An 18,431-nucleotide genomic window follows, 5' to 3' on the forward strand; every position below is an offset into this window, starting at 1 on the left:
TTTCTCTGGATATATGCCCAGTAGTGGGATTGCTGGATCATATGGTAACACTATTTTTAGATTTTTAAGGAACCTCCATACTGTTCTCCATAGTGGCTGTATCAATTTACATTCCCACCAACAGTGCAAGAGGGTTCCCGTTTCTCCACACCCTCTCCAGCATTTGTTGTTTGTAGATTTTCTGATGATGCCCATTCTTACTGGTGTGAGGTGATACCTCATTGTAGTTTTGATTTGCATTTCTCTAATAATTAGTGATGTTGAGCAGCTTTTCATGTGCTTCTTGGCCATCTATATGTCTTTTTTGGAGAAATGTCTATTTAGATCTTCTGCCCATTTTTGGATTGCATTGTTTGTTTTTTTAATATTGAGCTGCATGAGCTGTTTATATATTTTGGAGATGAATCCTTTGTCAGTTGCTTCATTTACAAATATTTTCTCCCATTCTGAGGGTTGTCTCTTCGTCTTGTTTATGGTTTCCTTTGCGTGCAAAAGCTTTTAAGTTTCATTAGGTCCCATATGTTTATTTTTGTTTTTATTTCCACTACTTTAGGAGGTCTATCAAAAAAGATCTTTCTGTGATTTATGTCGAAGAGTGTTCTTCCTATGTTTTCCTCTAAGAGTTGTATAGTGTCCTGTCTTACATTTGGGTCTCTAATCCATTTTGAGTTTATTTTTGTGTATGGTGTTAGGGAGTGTTTTATAATTTCATTCTTTTACATGTAGCTGTCCAGTTTTCCCGGCACCACTTGTTAAAGAGACTGTCTTTTCTCCATTGCATATCCTTGTCTCCTTTGTCATAGATTAGTTGACCATAGGTGCGTGGGTTTATCTCTGGGCTTTCGATCTTGTTCCATTGAGGTATGTTTCTGTTTTTGTGCCAGTACCATATTGTCTTGATTACTGTAGCTTTATAGTATAGTCTGAAGTCAGGGAGTCTGATTCCTCCAGCTCCATTTTTTTCCCTCAAGACTGCTTTGGCTATTCGGGGTCTTTTGTGTCTCCATACAAATTTTAAGATTTTTTGTTCTAGGTCTGTAAAAAAATGCCATTGGTAACTTGTAGGAATTGCATTGAATCTGTAGATTGCTTTGGATAGTATAGTCATTTTCACAATATTGATTCTTCCAATCCAAGAACACGGTATATCTCTCCATCTGTTGGTATCATCTTTAATTTCTTTCATCACTGTCTTATAGTTTTCTGCATACAGGTCTTTTGTCTCCCTAAGTAGGTTTATTCCTAGGTATTTTATTCTTTTTGTTGCAATGGTAAATGGGAGTGTTTCCTTATTTTCTCTTTCAGATTTTTCATCATTAGTATATAGGAATTCAAGAGATTTCTGTGCATTAATTTTTATCCTGCAACTTTACCAAATTCATTGATTAGCTCTAGTAGTTTTCTGGTGGCATCTTTAGGGTTCTCTATGTATAGTATCATGTCATCTGCAAACAGTGACAGTTTTACTTCTTCTTTTCCAATTTGTATTCCTTTTATTTCTTTTTCTTCTCTGATTGCCGTGGCTAGGACTTCCAAAATTATGTTGACTAATAGTGGTGAGAGTGGACCTCCTTCTCTTGTTCCTGATCTTAGAGGAAATGCTTTCAGTTTTTCACCATTGAGAATGATGTTTGCTGTGGGTTTGTCATATATGTCCTTTACTATATTGAGGTAGGTTCCCTCTATGCCCACTTTTTGGAGAGTTTTTATCATAAATGGGTGTTGAATTTTGTCAGAAGCTTTTTCTGCATCTATTGAGATGATCATATGGTTTTTATTCTTCAGTTTGTTAATATGGTGTATCACATTGATTCATTTGCGTATATTGAAGAATCCTTGCATCACTGGGATAAATCCCACTTGGTCATGGTGATGATCCTTTTCATGTGTTGTTGGATTCTGTTTGCTAGTATTTTGTTGAGGATTTTTGCATCTATTCATCAGTGATATTGGTCTGTAATTTTCTTTTTTTGTAGTATCTTTGTGTGGTTTTGGTATCAGGGTGATTGATGGCCTCATAGAATGAGTTTGGGAGTGTTCCTTCCTCTGCAATTTCTTTGAAGAGTTTGAGAAGGATGGGTGTTAGCTCTTCTCTAAATGTTTGATAGAATTCAACTGTGAAGCCATCTGGTGCTGGATTTTTGTTTGTTGGAAGATTTTTAATCACAGTTTCAATTTCATTTCTTGTGATTGGTCTGTTCATATTTTCTATTAATTCCTGGTTCAGTCTTGGAAAGTTATACCTGTCTAAGAATTTGTCTGTTTCTTCCAGATTGTCCATTATATTGGCATACAGTTGCTTGTAGCAAGCAGTCTCTTAGGATGCTTTGTATTTCTGCGGTGTCTGTTGTAACTTCTCCTTTTTCATTTCTAATTTTATTGATTTGAGTCCTCTCCCTCTTGTTCTTGATGAGTCTGGCTAATGGTTTATCAATTTTGTTTATCTTCTCAAAGAACCAGCTTTTAGTTTTATTGATCTTTGCTATTGTTTTCTTTGTTTCTATTTCATTTATTTCTGCTCTGATCTTTATGATTTCTTTCCTTCTGCTAACTTTGGGTTTTGTTTGTTCTTCCTTCTCTAGTTCCTTTAGGTGTAAGGTTAGATTGTTTATTTGAGATTTTTCTTGTTTCTTGAGGTAGGCTTGTGTAGCTATAAACTGCCCTCTTAGAACTGCTTTTGCTGCATCCCATAGGTTTTGGATCGTTGTGTTTTCATTGTCATTTGTCTCTAGGTATTTTTTGATTTCCTCTGATTTCTTCAGTGATCTCTTGGTTATTTAGTAACATATTGTTTAGCCTCCATGTGTTTGTGTTTTTTATTTTTTTCCCCTGTAATTCATTTCTAATTTCATAGTGTTGTGGTCAGAAAAGATGCTTTATATGATTTCAGTTTTCTTAAATCTACTGAGGCTTGATTTGTGACCCAAGGTGTGATCTATCCTGGAGCATGTTCTGTGCGCACTTGAGAAGAAAGTGTAATCTGCTGTTTTTGGATGAAATGTCCTATAAATATCAATTAAATCTATCTGGTCTGTTGTGTCATTTAAAGCTTCTGTTTCCCTATTTATTTTCATTTTAGATGATCTGTCCATTGGTGTAAGTGAGGTGTTAAAGCCCCCCACTATTATTGTGTTACTGTCAGTTTCCTCTGTTATAGCTGTTAGCAGTTGCTTTATGTATTGAGGTGCTCCTCTGTTGGTTAGATATATATTTATAATTGTTATATCTTCTTCTTGGATTGATCCCCTGATCATTATGTAATGTCCTTCCTTGTTTCTTGTTACATTCTTTATTTTAAAGTCTCTTTTATCTGATATGAGTATTGCTACTCCAGCTTTCTTTTGATTTCCATTTGCATGGAATATCTTTTTCCATCCCCTCACTTTCAGTCTGTATGTGTCCCTAGGTCTGAAGTGGGTCTCTTGTAGACAGCATATATATATGCGTCTTGTTTTTGTATCCATTCAGCAAGCCTGTGTCTTTTGGTTGCAACATTTAATCCATTCACATTTAGGGTAATTATTGATAGGTATGTTCCTATTACCATTTTCTTAATGGTTTTGGGTTTGTTTTTGTAGGTCCTTTTCTTCTCTTGTGTTTCCCAGTTAGAGAAGTTCCTTTAGCATTTGTTATAGAGCTGGTTTGGTGGTGCTGAATTCTCTTAGCTTTTGCTTGTCTGTAAAGCTGTTGATTTCTCCATTGAATCTGAATGAGAGCCTTGCCAGGTAGAGTAATCTTGGTTGTAGGCCCTTCATCACTTTAAGTATATCATGCCACTCCATTCTGGCTTGTAGAGTTTCTGCTGAGAAATCAGCTGTTAACCTTATGGGAGTTCCCTTGTATGTTATTTGTCGTTTTTCCCTTGTTGCTTTTAATAATTTTTCTTTGTCTTTCATTTTTGCCAATTTGATTACTATGTGTCTCAGCATTTTTGTCCTTGGGTTTATCTTGTATGGGACTGTCTGCGCTCCTGGACTTGGGTGTCTATTTCCTTTCCCATGTTAGGGAAGTTTTTGACTATAATCTTTTCAAATATTTTCTCTGGTCCTTTCTCTCTCTCTTCTCCTTCTGGGACGCCTACAATGTGAATGTTGTTGCATTTAATGTTGTCCCAGAGGTCTCTTAGGCTGTCTTCATTTCTTTTCATTCTTTTTTCTCTATTCTGTGCTGTGGCAGTGAATTCCACCATTCTGTCTTCCAGGTCACTTATCCGTTCTTCTGCCTCGGTTATTCTGCTATTGATTCCTTCTAGTGTAGTTTTCATTTCAGTTATTGTATTGTTCATCTGTTTGTTTGTTCTTTAATTCTTCTAGATCTTTGTTAAACATTTCTTGCATCTTGTTGATCTTTGTCTCCATTCTTTTTCTGAGGTCCTGGATCATCTTCACTATCGTTATTCTGAATTCTTTTTCTGGAAGGTTGCCTATCTCCACTTCATTTAGTTGTTTTCCTGGGGTTTTATTTTGTTCCTTCATCTGGTACTTAGCCCTCTGCCTTTTCATCTTGTCTGTCTTTCTGTGAATGTGGTTTTTGTTCCATAGGCTGCAGGATTGTAGTTCTTGCTTCTGCTGTCTGCCCTCTGGTGGATGAGGCTATCTAAGACGCTTATGCAAGTTTCCTGATGGGAAGAACTGGTGGTAGGTAGAGCTGACTGTTGTTCTGGTGGGCGGAGCTCAGTAAAACTTCAATCTGTGTGACTGCTGATGGGTGAGGCTGGGTTCCTTCCCTGTTGGTTGTTTGGCCTCAGGCAACCCTACACTGGAGCCTACCTGGGCTGTTTGGTGGGGCTAGTGGTGGACTCTGGGAGGGCTCATGCCAAGGAGTACTTCCCAGAACTTCCACTGCCAGTGTCCTTGTCCCCAGGGTGAGCCACAGCCACCCCTCGCCTCCTCAGGGGACCCTCCAACACTAGCAGGTAGGGCTGGTTCAGTCTCCCCTGGGGTCACTGCTCCTTACCCTGGGTCCTGATGTGCACACTACTTTGTGTTGCCCTCCAAGAGTGGAGTCTTTGTTTCCCCCAGTCCTGTCGAAGTCCTGCAGTCAAATCCCAGTAGGCTTTGAATTCTGATTGTCTAGGAATTCCTCCTCCTGTTGCCAAACCCCCAGGTTGGGAAGCCTGACATGGGGCTCAGAACCTTCACTCCAGTGGGTGGACTTCTGTGGTATAAGTGTTCTCCAGTCTGTGAGTCACCTACCCAGCAGTTATGGGACTTGCTTTTCCTGTGATTGCACCCCTCCTACCGTCTCACTGTGGCTTCTCCTTTGTCTTTGGATGTGGGGTATCTTTTTTGGTGAGTTCCAGTCTCCTCCTTTCGATTGTCGAGAAGCTAGTTGTGATTCTGGTGCTCTCTCAAGAGGGAGTGAGAGCACGTCCTTGTACTCAGCCATCTTGCTTCCAATCCTAGCTGGCACTTCTGTTACTTTTCTATCTTGAGTCTAGAAAGCTAAGAATCTCCCATCATGAAATTTTACTTGCAGTATCTGTAAGTTGGGGTGAAGTTCCATCTCATAGATATTTCCAACATTTTATAAGGTTCTGACTATTAGGAGGTGACCTTCCTTAACACTCTTAAGGCTGGACGCTTCTAAGCATTAGAATAGATTCCGTGCCAGCTTTCCTGGGAAGGATTGGTAAGCATTGTCTCCATGCATCAAGAATTATTTTTTTCTTTAATTTTGTATTCTTTTTATGCTCATTATACCATATCAAATAAGAAGGACTCTTATGTGACACTCTAGGTATGGTTGTCGTTGCCCAATTTGTACAATTATACCTTACTAGGGAGAACTGACTCTCCTTACTAGGAGAGAATATATGCAAATAACTGTGTTTTCATTAAAAGTAAGGAGAACAAATAAACATTTTCATTACAAATAAGGAGACTCTCTAAAATCATTTGAATTCTGAGGGTCAATAAGAATTGGATATTATTTGTCAAATGATTCAGTCTTTAGAAGCATAGTCTACTAATTTGAGAGAGGTTTTCTCATATACTGATTAGAAAATAGAACACTAAAAATAATACTGAATACATTCCAAAATAAATAACTACAATTAAATTTCTGTTGTTGTTTCATTTAGTCTGCTGTAATTTTTGTTTAACTTTCATGAAATTGTCTACTTCCGGGGCAAAAAGTGTTTTGTAGATCCTGACTGTCTTCAGGAATAATTAGCTGTCTTAAGTGATCTTATCTTTAAGCTCCAAAGCCTGATCTGTGAGTCTTGGCATGGAAATCTCTGGTGTAGACCTTTCTAGGAGTTTCTGAGACCATCATTTTTTGTTGTTGAAGATACAAACTCTGCCTGTAGCTTACCCCAGAGTCTCAGGCAAGCGTCCTGGTAGGACAGAGACCGGTTTGATTATGAGGCTAGGGGCTGTGATTAATTTATTATAGTAGCCAGTAGTACAAAAATACAAGAGGGTAAAGTTCTCTATTGAAATAAAATACATAAATCGTTTGAATTTGAGCAATGTTCCTCCTGAGGGTAAGGATATATAAGGATATATAAAGCAGAGTGAGGGTATTAACAGATTTCTAGGGCATTTCTCTCAGTTCTGTGAGGCAATGGTTTTCAAGCTATATCAGGCACTAGTATCACATGGAGGGCTTGTGTAAAATTCAGATGGATGGGCCCCACCCAGAGAATTTCTCATTCAGGTAGGTAGGTAGGTAGGTCTGAGGTGGGTCTCTAGAATTGATTGGTATTTCTAGCGTGTGGGGAAAAGAACTTTCCTCTATCCTCTAGGTTCTTCTGGCTGGTCTAAGAATTAAATTGACACATGACATTAACAGGAGAAAGTCAAATTTAATTACGTATTTACAGGGGTGGAGGGGGTTCCACTGAAGCTTATGTACCATCTGAGAGAAGAAGGGGGTAAGAATCTGGGACTTCAGAAGGAAGGAAGGCAATTCACAGAGATGGAAAAACAAATGTTTGATAACCAAACATCTGCTAATGCTGTACAGAGACAGTGGGACACACACACTAGTCTCCTGTTCCCCCTACCACACCTCGCCTGTAATCTTTGTAGATGTCTCTGGTGACAGGGCTCTTCCTGGACCAGGCCCTTTATATAAATTATTTTAGGCAGTTAAAGGAGATATTAAAAAAAAAAAAAAAGACTGCCTGAGTTGCCTGTTTCTTAAAAGTAATAAGCCTAAAATAATCCTCATGCCAAAGAGACACATGTTGGGGTGGCAAATTTTGTTCCCTTAAGTGAACAAGATTCCCAGTAATGCTGCTGCTGGTGGTCTAGGGACCGCACTTTGAGAAACACTGTAGAGTGTCCTCTCAAACATTTTATTAATATATATCCTGTACACATTCATCCTTTTTTTAAAAAATTGGGGTATAGTTGCTTTACAATGTCATGTTAGTTTCTGCTGTACAATGAAGTGAATCAGCCATATGCATACATATATCCCCTCCCTCCCACCCCACCCCCTGCCCCATCCCATCTATCTAGGTCACCACAGGGCCCTGAGCTGATCTCCCTGCGCTATATAGCAGGTTCCTACTAGCTATCTCTTTTACACATGGCAGTGCACCTACGTGAATCCCAATCTCCCAATTTATCCCCCTTCCCCCACCTGTGTCCACACATCCGTTCCCTACGTCTGTCTATTCTTGCCCTGCAAATAGGTTCATCTGTACCATTCATCCTTTGATTTGACAACTTACAAGAGTGTCTTTATAATAGTGTTGAGCTAATTGAGAAAATGGAAAAATTCCAAACATGCCCTATCATTTCTAGGGTCCTTCTTTTTTCTAAGGCAGAAAGACATATTTGTGGTTATCCAGAGGCTGAATGGGAAATTGCAAAGTTAGTTTTAATTGATAAAAAGAAATCTGGAAATTTGCCTTCTCTAAATGTGAGTTCTGATCTTGAAGGCAAAACCAAGAGTTGTTAGAAGAGATGTCTCACCTGATTAAAGATAGAATCGATAGATTAAAAAATAAATTTATTTATGTTTGGCTGCATTGGGTCCTTCATTTCTGCGTGTGGGCTTTCTCTAGTTGTGGCGAGCGGGGGCTACTCTTCGTTGCAGTGAGTGGACTTCTCATTGCAGTGGCTTCTCTTGTTGTGGAGCGCGGGCTCTAGAGCACAGGCTCAGTAGTTATGGCGCATGGGCTTAGTTGCTCTGAAGCATGTGGTAGCTTCCTGGACTAGGGATCGAACCCTGGTGTCCACTGCACTGGCAGGCGGATTCTTCACGACTACCACCAGGGAGGTCCCAGGATCGATGGATCCTTGAGATAAAATACTTGGCTATCTATTTAATCAAGGTAACATTACAATATTTCAAAATGGACGCAGTAGAAGGTAACATGACCATAGGGGATTGTGCACGAAGGGTTCCTGTTCATGGAATGACTTGCTGCCCAGCCATCAGCAGGCAGCCTCAAGCTTTCAGCTCCCAAGGGCTTTGCTCAGCTGCCCAGAGCTGCCTTGTCTAAGTGCTCTCCTTTCAGGGTGGTTGATATCCAGTAATCCCAGGTGGACAGGCCTTGCCATTTTGGTCCAGCTCTGGACACTCTGAGCCATGTACATTCCAGGGTTCCCCAGGGGGTTGGCTGAATCATTGTGGGGCCTGTACACTGTGTAACTCCTGTAAGTTCTCTCCTCTGCTTCCATCCTGCCACTGTCTGTCTGCTCATGCAGAACCCAGCCTCTGACCTTAGCACCTTCAGAACTGAGGACACTGGGTCGTTTATTATTTTTGTTAAATCAAGGACATGATGCAGCAACGCAAAGCGCAGTAGGTTATCCTGGTGAGTGTGGAATCCTATTTGGACAGGTTACCATAAAGAGTAACCATTGACTCTGCATGGTTAAGACTAAATATTTTAAGACTAGTTGTCATTTTAATAGACAAGTTCTGGTTCAAATATCAATACAATATTTGGCAGTAAGTGTTTTCAAATTAACTTAATAAGCCCATCAAAACTAAGCAAATGGTCCATTTTAACATATTTCATTACTTTTCAGACTCAGGTATTTTAAACCAAGGTAAATCAAATTCAGTTCCCTCTAAATCTCTAATGTGTTATACAAACTCAAATTTTGTTCTCCATTATGCTCTTTCGTATTCTGGAACAAACAGACACTTTCCTTTTGAATAAGACTACTCTGATTTTCCTGAGAAAACAAAATTACATCCCATTACCTTGCATATTCAGTTGTATTTCTCTGCTGCCCAGTGCTCCAAATAAACTAACTTCCATTTTGCCGAGAGGCAGGTAATTGATAATTGCTTATCTTACAGTTTAGCAAACAAACAAGAAAAACTCAGTCCTTATAGCCACACATATGAGCTTTATACATTCTTAAAGTGGCAAGCATGAGCACATCTAATAATATCCAAAATTATAACCACTCCATGATAAAGAAACTAAAGGTACATATGTGAAACCTGTGCTTGGGTTTTAGTATTGTGTTTTACTTAGAAATTATCCAGGTATCTGAAGATTTTGCAGTAATTAACTCTACAGTTAGTCCAAGACTTCTTAGGTAATGAGGGATCTAGGGAATTATGTTTAAGTTGAAGTGATACAGAACATAATTACTGTTTATAATTCTGACAAGCTTTTTGATACAATTTATTTTAGCTGAATATATTTTTTACATTTTTCATAATTTAAAAAATAATGTAGGAGTAGTGTGACATTTAATCAATAAGCAAGTGTAAGAAGTTTGGGAAATTCATGAAAACAAAATCAAACCTTTAAAGTGAAATGTATTCTTTTTTTTTTTTTTTTTTTTTTCGGTACGCGGGCCTCTGACCTTTGTGGCCTCTCCCGTTGCGGAGCACAGGCTCTGGACGTGCAGGCTCAGCGGCCATGGCTCACGGGCCCAGCCGCTCTGCGGCATGTGGAACCTCCCCGGACCAGGGCACGAATCCGTGTCCCCTGCATAGGCAGGCAGACTCTCAACCACTGCGCCACCAGGGAAGCCCTAAAATGTATTCTTATATAATACTGAACTCTGATATAATCGCAGGAAAGCTATATCACTGTTTGCATAACCAAGACTGTCAAGGTAGTCTTATTTTTCCAATGGTTCATCTGGATTATATGAACTTGGATTCTTATATAAACATGGATTTGGGCCAGTGATTTGTTTCATCTTTAAAAACTGTCACAAACCGAATAAACATTCGGTTTATTTTCTGGTATAGTTTTAGGAATGGTTCACTCATATAGGTATTAATGTCTGTAAACCCACACAAAAATGAGCCCCTTTATTTTGGGACTTTGCCATTAATTTATTAATAACTTCCAGAGGTAGGACAATATTTCAGATTTACACAGTGAGAGATTAAGGCTTTTTCTCAATCTTAGACACAAAGATACATACATAATCTCTCTGAGCCACAGGTCAAAACAGAAACACAGACTCACCAGTTTCTCGAAAAGTTGTTTTCCTTTTTAAACATCTTTATTGGAGTATAATTGGTTTACAATGATGTGTTAGTTTCTGCTTTATAACAAAGTGAATCAGTTATACATATGTTCCCATATCTCTTCCCTCTTGCGTCTCCCACCCTCCCTATCCCACCCCTCTAGGTGGTCACAAAGCACCCAGCTGATCTCCCTGTGCTAGGCGGCTGCTTCCCACTAGCTATCTGTTTTACATTTGGTAGTGTATATATGTCCATGCCACTCTCTCACTTTGTCATGGCTTACCCTCCCCCCTCCCCATATCCTCAAGTCCATTCTCTAGTAGGTCTGTGTTTTATTCCCATCTTACCCCTAGGTTCTTCATGACATTTTTTTCCTTAGATTCCATATATATGTGATAGCATACGGTGTTTGTCTTTCTTTTTCTGACTGACTTCACTCTGTATGACAGACTCTAGGTCCATCCACCTCACTAGAAATAATTCAATTTCGTTTCTTTTTATGGCTGAAGAATATTCCATTGTATATATGTGCCACATCTTCTTTATCCATTCATCTGTTGATGGACACTTAGGTTGCTTCCATGTCCTGGCTATTGTAAATAGAGCTGCAATGAACACTGCAGTACATGACTCTTTGAATTATGGTTTTCTCAGGGTATATGCCCAGTAGTGGGATTGCTGGGTCATATGGTAATTCTATTTTTAGTTTTTTAAGGAACCTCCATACTGATCTCCATAGTGGCTGTATCAATTTGCATTCCCACCAACAGTGCAAGAGTGTTCCCTTTTCTCCACACCCTCTCCAGCATTTATTGTTTCTAGATTTTTTGATGATGGCCAATCTGATCGGTGTGAGATGATATCTCATTGTAGTTTTGATTTGCATTTCTCTAATGATTAATGATGTTGAGCATTCTTTCATGTGTTTGTTGGCAATCTGTATATCTTCTTTGGAGAAATGTCTGTTTAGGTCTTCTGCCCATTTTTGGATTGGGTGGCTTGTTTTTTAGTTATTGAGCTGTATGAGCTGCTTGTAAATTTTGGAGATTAATCCTTTGTCAGTTGCTTCATTTGCAAATACTTTCTCCCATTCTGAGGGTTGTCTTTTGGTCTTATTATGGTTTCCTTTGCTGTGCAAAAGCTTTTAAGTTTCATTAGGTCCCATTTGTTTATTTTGGTTTTTATTTCCATTTCAAAATATTTTCTTAATTGATGTGAGCACACAAAGAGACAAAGAATTTTTCCCCCCTCTCCCTGACAGAAGGCAGATGCCCATCTTGGTACAGATGACCACACTTGTCAAACTGCAAAACCAAACCCCCATTGCTGCCATCAATGGGAAATAATACATTGGTCATGTACAAACTAGAGTCAGAACTGACTGTGGTCAAGAACCAGAAACAAAACAAGAACACAGGCAGAACAAGTAAGCAAAAATCTCCTGCTGCTTGAGATGGACTGTGGGAGCCAAGAGAAGGTGTGCCTGGGCTCCCACAACACAAGAAATTGTACCTCTTGATTAACGCGGTTTAATTGGCTTTGGCAGGTAAGTGCATTTGAGCATCTCAGTAGAACCTCCAACACTGCCAAAGCACGATTGTCAAAAAAATTAAACATGACTCATACATAAAGTAAGTGCACATTAATGCTTTTATTCAACCCACTGCTTAATGAAGAAACCACTAAGATAGTTAGATAGGCTCAAGGGAACTTGAGAAATATAGTCAGATAAAAGGATATCAGAATAAATTTTTTTGTAGATGCAAACCTGTTAATGCGTTACAGGGCACACAACTCTGACTTTGGGATTACCTTTACTGTGAATAGAAATCTACAAGTTTACATGTAGTTTCACAGTGTCTCTAGTTAAACATTAAAAAGCAGATACTTTCCTTTATATACTTAAATATCCCTAGGGTGAGCCAGTTAAACAATAGGGTTGAAATGACATCCTCTTTATTTCTAAATTTTGGTAACTTTAATTAACAAAGTTTCTTGTAAGAGACTATGGATCTGAATTTACTTTGGTAACGTTGCCTCTATCATCATTCGGTCAACTCATATGACATGTATTCGTTTGTGACTCAGTCTGTGAACTGTACCTTTTTCCCACCCTGATACTTCTGTCATCAAAATAGAATAAGCTCAAGTCACCAGTAAGCACTAGTTGATCCGTTCAGTACTTAAAACACTCAAGATTCCAGTACAGTGTTTGTCAAAGGCTGTTCCATGGAACAACTTCACTGGAATCAACTGGGATACTTATTAAAAACAGACTCCTGGCAAGATGTCAGGCCCAGTGAAGCTAAATCTCTAGGGAGGTGGCCTGGGAATATGCCTTCTAAAAATCATCCTGAATGATTCTCATGTTCACTAATAATCACTTGTCTAGGGGGAAAAAAAGACCCCTGCTTAAAATAAGTTAATACCAAGAAAAGCTCCGGGAAACAGAACTAAGTCATCTTGTGCCTCCAGGGATCAAGTCACAGAGGAAAAAGGGTAGTTGTTGACAGACTGTTCCAGGGTTTAAATGGTGTATGTACTCAAGGGGCCTTGTATTCAGTAGGTATTGGTGCTACTGAACGGTATTTATGTGATTGTAAGTGTGACACCGAAAGCTCTTGTTAAAGGTTCACAACCTTTAACTTAACCTCCCTGTTAAGTTGATAGTGATCTTTGCTGTTGCACAAAACCTTGGCTTCAAAGAAAAGGGGGGGAATTTGTCGTGAATTGTGTGTGTGCTTTGGGGGAGGGTAAGAGAGGGACCCTCTTTAACAAAGGTATTGGTAGTCCTCTCCTTTCACTGTACCTTCTCTGCTGCCTGTATACATAAATCTGAACCTTCAAAGTTTGTGTTTTAGTATGACATTTCTGGAAGCCTTCCTAGAATCATGAGCTGGATATTATAAAAATAAGTTATTTGTAGCTAGCAATGTATTGCTTTAAAAAAACCAATCTCTTCTTACATGGTCTTTATCAGAAATAGGCCTTTGCTAAATTAACAGTTAAATATGGAACTACTGCAGTTCTCATCAGCAGTTGGCTTATTGGGGTGAGTGTGTATATGCATCTGTTGAGGGGATGCCAGAAGGGAGGGAGTAGGCAAAGAGGGAAGACTACGGGTTAAAGGCTGAACTGGTAGAATTAAGAAGTGCAAAAATTGTAGTGGCAAATCTTATTACTTATCCCATGTCATTTTAAAAACAGTTTGTTCCCAGCCAAAACCTTTAGGCAATAATAGCAAAAGGATCGCAGATAGTGTTTTGGGGTATATTTGTTTTACTCTTTGGAAAATTTATTTACTTTGAAACATCTCAGATTCCTTTATCACCAGGCACAGAAACAAACACAAATGGCTAGGAAATGTGTCTTCAGCAGGAATTGAGGTTTGATGCAAGAAAAAAAATTATAGGAGATCTAAAATCTTGCCGTTGAACTATCAAACTAGTCCTGAATTTATAGGAGCTGAATTTTATTGGCTTTGACCTGCTTTTCCTGCCAGAGCTGGTCACTAGAAAGCTGGCAGCAGGAGTTCTCGGGACTTAGTGGTCCCCTCTTAGCCACTTGTTGGCTCTGCATCTGCTTATGGTCATGTGGGAGCCCCAAAGCCCACGTACTTGACAGCAGAGCTGCTTTCATGGTTCTAGTAGCTTCTTCAGAGTACAAGGCCCCAAAGATGGCAGATCTTTAAAGCACAATTGAAAAAGCGGAAAAGGCATTGTTATTGTCACAGCTGCCCTTAGACCTGGGTGAGAGAACCCTCGTTTTAGAAGCCCATGCTTTAGACGGCCTTGCTCAGGCTGTGCCCCTGCCCAGTCCTTGTGGGCCAATGGGATGCGGCCACCAGCTCCTCCACCACTTCCCTGTTCTAGACATTTATGGGTAAGAACCCCTCCCCTCTTAAAAGTCCCCCCCTCATTTGTGGCTGACCAGTACTTCTGTAAAATACAAAATTGTACACGGGGATGTTGCAGCAATATCAAATTGCTATGAGAGGCTCTAAATGCTTCCTTTCCCTGTCTGTGCTTGATGCAGACTATAATAGGTCAAGGACCAGGTTCAAAGACTACTTTGAATAGTACCTTCTAGACCATGTGTAGGGCCCCAGAATCCTCTGCCCAAAGGGACCTGAGCTTGCCTCCAGGATCTGTGTAGAACTTTTCCCTCAGTCCATCCTCTGGAGGTAGATCACACTGCCAGTGGCCAAGGGACAGCTGTTGGGGTGTTGAGAGTGGAGCTTGGGTGTGTGGGAGAGGGTGACCACACGTGTACGTGCCAGGCCCCCCCGCAGTGTGGGACAGAGCCGGGGCTTGCAAAAGGGTGTGTGGAGGGGGGAGATGGAGGAGAGGCAGGGTGCCATGCTATGAGCTGAGCTGAGGAATTCTAAATTTGAACCTGGCGTTGAAGTCATTATAAAGTATGTTTATCAAGGTGGAAGTGGAGAACATATTTAACAGCTTGTTAGACTGATTTATTACTTTTAACATTTAGACATATGGTATGTGGATTTTTCATTTGTATTCATGTCCAGAGCCCTACAGATGCTGAAGGGAAGGCCTGGTTATGGTCCAGAAGCCTACTTGAGAGATAACAAAAGCCCCTTTTATAAACTCAGATGCTATTTAATAAATGTCATCACTTAAAAGTCCTTGGGGGAGCTCCATTTTTCTCTAGAGGGTCCATATTTTTAAGACCATGGGCTTTAGAATTGATGTGGATTAGAATCTGAGCTTCTCTACTTAATTTTTCATATAACATAGAAAACTTTAGGCAAGTTACTTCATCTCCCTGGTTCTTAGTTTATTTATCAGTAAAATGGGCATGATAATTAACTGCTATCACAAAGAGTTGTGTTGAGATTAAACTAGTAATGTTTTAAAAAGTGCCTGGTACAGAGTGAAAAAGTGGTAGCTGCTATTTTTATGAAGAATTCTTCACTGTTGAAAGCATCTGGCAACTCTGGTTATAATCTCATTTTTCCAGATGTGATTTTAAAGTTAGGATAAACTGGTGGCATGTGCCAGGAAGTGGCATGTAGACTAATAACTCTTTTCACCAAGACTGATGACAATCTAGTCCTCTGTGAATGTGGCAACCAGTCACAAGAAGAGATAGCTTTCTGTCAGTTTAAGAATTTACCAACTCTGGGAAATGGTAATTTTAGTGTTTTGAGTTTCAGGGTCTTTTCTTTTAGTTGGATAATATGCTCCTGATGAAAATCCCTTGCCTATTCTGGTCTTGGCCCTCTGCCTAGCTTTTAAATTGGGATTAAATTTTAACAAACTCTCAATTGTGTGTGCCTTATGTTATCACAGAATGTTATATCAGGCATTATAAATAATTCCCAGGCAATATTTAGAATGGCTGCAAGCCATTTTTAGAATAGGTTGAGAATTATTTACAATACCCTACTCCCCCACTTTGCCTGTCATGTGTTCACTATTTTTCTTAAAATCCGTAAAGCAGGGAGGTTACCATTGCTACCCAGGGATTTATCCTGTGCCAGGTCAAGGATGGTGGTAAACCATTTTTTTCCCCTGTCGAAAGCCTAAATGAACTTAAGTGTCTTGAACTCTCCATGGTCTAATTCACCTCCAGGTTAGGACTCCTGCCATTTCTCCTCTATGGAGCCTCTTTTCTTTTCTTTTTCCCTTCATGTGCACACTCCTCCATCTCTTTCCTAATTCCTACTGTTCTGGTTAAGTGCCTCCTCTAAGCCCCTCGTGCTTATCTCTGCTCTGTTTATTGGTGATCACTGGACTAAGAGCCCCTCAGGGACAGAAAACTGTCTTTCTCTGTGTACAGGAGTGATACTAAACCTATTTAACATGTGGTAATACATATTAACAAGCCTGGCCAGCTGATGGACCCTGGAGGCCCCCTGATGGGACAGGGTGAAGGAGAAATTGTGAAAGACTTTCAAATGGACCAAAAGATTAGCAGGTGTCTTCAGTGGAATATGCATGGTGTGGAGAACATTCTTCCAGGCCATCTATGAAGTTTGAACCGTTCATTGCCTGTTCACTGTCTTTGCGCTAAGCTACAACTCTGCAGAGAGAGAAAAGTTAGCTTGCCAAAAGTTAATCTGCATGTTAGTAACATGAAAATAATTCTTGTCTGTAGACATGCAAAAAATGTCTGGTGGATGTTCAATTGACTTCTGTGCCCCACCGTGGAAGCAGCCAGTGTTGCACCTATTAAGCAAATTTTCAACTGATGGGCTTATATATTTACCTGGTCTTCGAATTTTCCTTTGAACTGGTTGTAACACTTTTCGGGTTCCCTTGTTAATTAGAGCTAAAATCTCTGACAGGTGTTTATTCTAAGTCTGTATGAGGTCATTTTATCTTTTTAGAAGACTGTCCTTAAATAGTTGTGGAGTTCTTCCACTGAGATTACTTAAAGAAAAAACACGTAGCAGAAAGCAAACCTTCCTCTCTCACGAAAGAACAAAGGTTCTTTTTTAAAAATTAATTAATTAATTATTTTTGGTTGCATTGGGTCTTCATTGCTGCGCGTGGGCTTTCTCTTGTTGTGGCGAGCCGGGGGCTACCCTTCGTTGCAGTTTGCGGGCTTCTCATCGTGGTGGCTTCTCTTGTTGTGGAGCCACGGGCTCTAGGTGTGCGGTCTTTAGTAGTTGTGGCACGCGGGCTCAGTAGTTGTGGCTTGCAGACGCTAGCGCGCAGGCTCAGTAGGTGTGGCGCACGGGCTTAGTTGCTCTGCGGCATGTGGGATCTTCCCGGACCGGGGCTCACACCTGTGTCCCCTGCATTGGCAGGCGGGTTCTTTAACCGCTGTGCCACCAGGGAAGCCCCCGGAGGTTCTTTTTAGTTGTGTTATCTTCGCTTAACATTTAAATGCTTTATTGTCACTTTGATTAAATGGGTAATCAAGTATTTCTCTCAGGCACCCATATGAGGTCCAATATTAATCAGATGTGTATAAATTTTCTCTAATGACTTTTTTGTTGTTGTTTTTTGCCTTCACAAAAATCAAATTCTAAATATAGGAAAAGAAAACCTTCAGGGTATCCTTTATGACTGAAGCTATCCTTGAGATTTCCCAGAAGATCCCTGGAAAGTTAGTGATTTGTTCTTATAAAATGATGCTAGAAATAATCAGGTTTGTTTAATGAGTTACTAATTCAGAAGACATGCTCAGATTTCCCTAGGTTACGTTTGAATACATAAAATGTGTATAAACATTTCAGAAATTGTTTTCATGGAGAATTCCTAGAGATTGGTCAGTGCCCTCATTGCTCATAATACAGACAGTGATCAGAACCCTGGTGATAGTTTGCTTGACAATATTAGGTAACAACTGGTACAGTGTTACCAGTTATTATTTAAATGCTTACTTGGAATAAGCTTATATCTTTTTTCCCTAACTCTATTGATATACAGCTGACATAACATTATGTAAATTTAAGGTGTACAGTGTGATGATTTGATATATATTTACCACAATGAAGTTAGCTAACACATCCATCACCTCAAATAACTATTTTTTGTGTGTGGTGAGATTAAGATCTACTTTCTTGACAACTCTCCAGCACATGACACAGTATTGTTAACGACAGTCACTGTGCTATATATTAGATCCCCAGTACTTATTCATCTTACTACTGGAAGTTTATACCCATTGACCAGCAAGTATCTCCTCGTTTTCCCCATTCCCCGGCCCCTGGCAACATCTGTTCTACTGTTTCTCTGTGTTCCCCTTTTTTAGGTACCACATATAAGTGAGATGATACAGTATTTATCCTGTGGACTAACTTATTTCACTTAGCACAGTACCCTCAAGGTCCATCCATTTTGTCCCAAATGGCAGGACTTTTTTCGTTATGGCTAGATAATATTCCATTTTACACATATACCACATTTTCTTTATCTGTCCATCAGTGGACACATAGGTTGTTTCCATGTCTTGGCTACTGTGAATAATGCTGCAGTGAACATGGGGGTGCAGATATCTTTTCAAAATAGTGATTTCATTTCCTTCAATCATGTGGTAGTTCTATTTTT

This window comes from Kogia breviceps, chromosome 15 (assembly GCF_026419965.1).
Source record: "Kogia breviceps isolate mKogBre1 chromosome 15, mKogBre1 haplotype 1, whole genome shotgun sequence".
Classification (NCBI taxonomy): Eukaryota; Metazoa; Chordata; class Mammalia; order Artiodactyla; family Physeteridae; genus Kogia; species Kogia breviceps.